At 37.9% G+C, this 3,109-nt stretch overlaps 1 non-coding gene across 1 annotated transcript; it reads left to right on the plus strand.

Moving 5' to 3' along the window:
* On the plus strand, nt 1-81 carry TRNAL-AAG. The gene has a single exon. It is a non-coding gene; the product is annotated as a tRNA-Leu (tRNA).
* Nucleotides 82-3,109: the final 3,028 nt, after the last annotated feature.

Consider the following 3,109-nt stretch of genomic DNA (forward strand, 5'->3'; position numbering starts at 1 on the left):
GATCAGATGGCCGAGTTGGTCTAAGGCGCCAGATTAAGGCTCTGGTCCGAAAGGGCGTGGGTTCAAATCCCACTCTGGTCAAATTAATCTTTTTTTCTCCACAATTTAGTAGCAAATGGAGACCCTCTTGTACTAGCTTCCACTGCCTTTGCTATTAGGTGATTGATCGACTTCCACACATACTAGGAAAATTGCCCGTGCAACGCACGGCTAAAATGTTGATCAAATGAGACTACATTAATATAGAAAAATGATCCCAGGTATATATGAATTAAATAGATACACAATATTTATGATGTTGCTTAAGTTATATTTTCAAAACTGAGATGTTATTGTAGGCATGCTGCTGAATTCTGCTCGGTTGCTTTTCTTGGTGTATTCTCCTTAGCTAAAACAACAATCTTCTTGGTGCAGAGTGACCCTACGTTGGTGGTTTACATAAAAATTGGATGGAAGGCTAGAAGAATTCAAACCAACCGGTTGACAAGAATAAACTTCTGAATATAAAACAGCGATCCAGGACATATTCTTGGGTCATATAAATTTGGAGAGTACCGGAATTTTTTTGAAGCAGTACATCATCATTGATAAAACACCATGAACAAAATCAAGCTGATACGGAAAACCTCCTGACTGTGCGAACTGGTGCATCGGGCCAAGGCTAAAGGTGTTGGGAGCGGCGTGCCAGAGCACCAACAATCCCTTCCTCGTCCTGTGACAGTGCACAAAATAGCGATTTAGTTAAATTTCACTACTTGAGGTAGTCTAGCCTGCCAACTTAACCAATGCAGTAGCTGTCTTTACAATGCCAAGTGAAGAAAAGGAAGTTTGCAATACAGGATTATTTTCTCGATTCTGGTCACAACAGTAATAGACATGACAAGAATATATTCACTACAAAAGAATTATATTCTGGTCATCAGAATTATTTTATGGATGTGTGATTTGAAACAGAAGATAGGTACCTTCACTAGAACTACAACAGTGAAAAGCATAATGGACGGATGTGTGATTTGAAACAGATCATAGGAACCTTCACTACAAGAATGAAATGCATAAAGGGTGTGAACTCATCATTTATTGGGGAACAAAATAAAGGCATTCTTGCATATATTCAACTCTACCACACGGAGCAGCACAGGCACAAGATATCAAGTGAGATATCCATGTGTCACAATAAAGCATGGACTATATTCCTTTCTGTAATTTGTTACTGAATCAGATACCCACTATACAGCACAATGATAGAATTTGTATACAATTCATCTACTACATGAGTCTTCTGAAGTTCAAAAGGAGGAACTACGTTAATTGTTCTAATTTTGCTCACCAAAAGGGATTTGTTTAATTTTATTTGACACAGAAGAAAGGGGTGAACCCTTGGATACAACTTTAGGGGCATCCCCACAAAACAAAACCTACAGAGATTGATAAAACGTCCTAGCATGCTCGTCCTAGTCTGAAGAAATATATAAAGACTTGTTTTATCTAATTCAATCATAAAAAACACATAGGTTCAGGAATAGGCACTTGTATGGAGCTCCATAAGTGACAAAGGCGATGTCGGCTACAGTTTTTCTTACGGCATGTGCATCCCAAGAGAGAAGCTTCAGGAACTAATTATCTCACTCCTTGTTCAGGATATGTAATGAACATATTATTATACAAATGAATTGCCAACATAGTCAACAAAACAGACAATCAAATTGTAAATGTCGTCTCACATGCTAATAATTCTACACACATGGAAAAGATATCATAACCTTATTAAGTGATCCTAATTCTAAGCGGAGTTGCCTAGCAAAAATAGCAGTGCATGATCAAGGTGGACAACAAATAATAGTAATATAATACTCCTTCAAGGTACATAAAAAAAAATCCTAGTGGGTACAAGTATTTTGAATAATGAAAAAAATAAGATCTAACCATTTACGTACAATGCACGTTTCTAAAACTCAAAGTATATATGAATATATCTAAATAAAAGTTTTGCTAAGGTCATAATTTTCCATACTTCACAAACATTTCATCATGTAAATCATTGGTGACCGTCCCCTTTGTGCCATAATTTTTAATTTTTTGGCCCTTCCTATCTCCACTTACATCATTGACAACATATAGTAAAATTTAATCGAAATTCAATAGGCTTCTATCAGATGACATGAGTGAAGATCAATGCAGGTTTATGGCATTGAGCATCATCTACTAACCCTTCGAAATGGAGGTTATTCATTTGTACCAATTACATCTCAAGCTGCAGGGGCAAGAATATCTCCATGGCCTTGGAGCCCACCATCTCGCCACGTTCCTGCATATGAAGTATTAACATGTAATGGCTGGAAGTTTACTTTAAAATGCAATGCTCAAACGTAACAAGAACTCATTTCCTTCTTTTCAAAAAACATGCATGAGAATTGCGTGTATAAATATATTAAGAAGGGAATAGTACACCTCCCTAATGAAGGCCAACAAGAGCAACGACGCCACAAAACAACGGTGAAATAAAGGAAGACATGGCCTGAAAATAAACATTGTTGTCTCTTCAGGAATGGTGCACATAAATTGCTGGGTATCCTGATTGCCATTGGGGAAGCTGTTGCATATGTTCTGTCTGGAATGTATGGCAGTGTGAGTCAACTTGGAACTGGAAATGCTATTCTCATCATACTTCAACTTTTCTTTGGTGGCATCATTGTCATCTGTCTAGATGAACTTCTCCAGAAAGGATATGGTTTGGGTTCTGGCACTTCTCTCTTCATTGGTACCAATATATGGTAAGCATATTGTGCTTAGTTTTTGTTACTTGTTGATGTGCTGCTACTCTGTTGCTAGTTGGCTTATGGTAAATTTGATCTTATGTAGTGAGAACATCATCTGGAAGGCATTTAGCCCCACCACCATCAACAGTGGACGCGGTGCTGAGTTTGAAGGGGCTATCATTGCATTGTTCCATCTGTTGATTACTCGATCAGACAAAGTCCGTGCCCTACTCGAGGCTTTATACCGTCGGAATCTGCCAAATGTGACCAATTTACTTGCTACTGTGTTGGTCTTTCTGATAGTTATCTATTTCTCGGTATATGGAAAGAATCTGAATATTCTGGCCATT

This window comes from Hordeum vulgare, chromosome 2H (genome assembly GCF_904849725.1).
Source record: "Hordeum vulgare subsp. vulgare chromosome 2H, MorexV3_pseudomolecules_assembly, whole genome shotgun sequence".
In the NCBI taxonomy this organism is placed as follows: Eukaryota; Viridiplantae; Streptophyta; class Magnoliopsida; order Poales; family Poaceae; genus Hordeum; species Hordeum vulgare.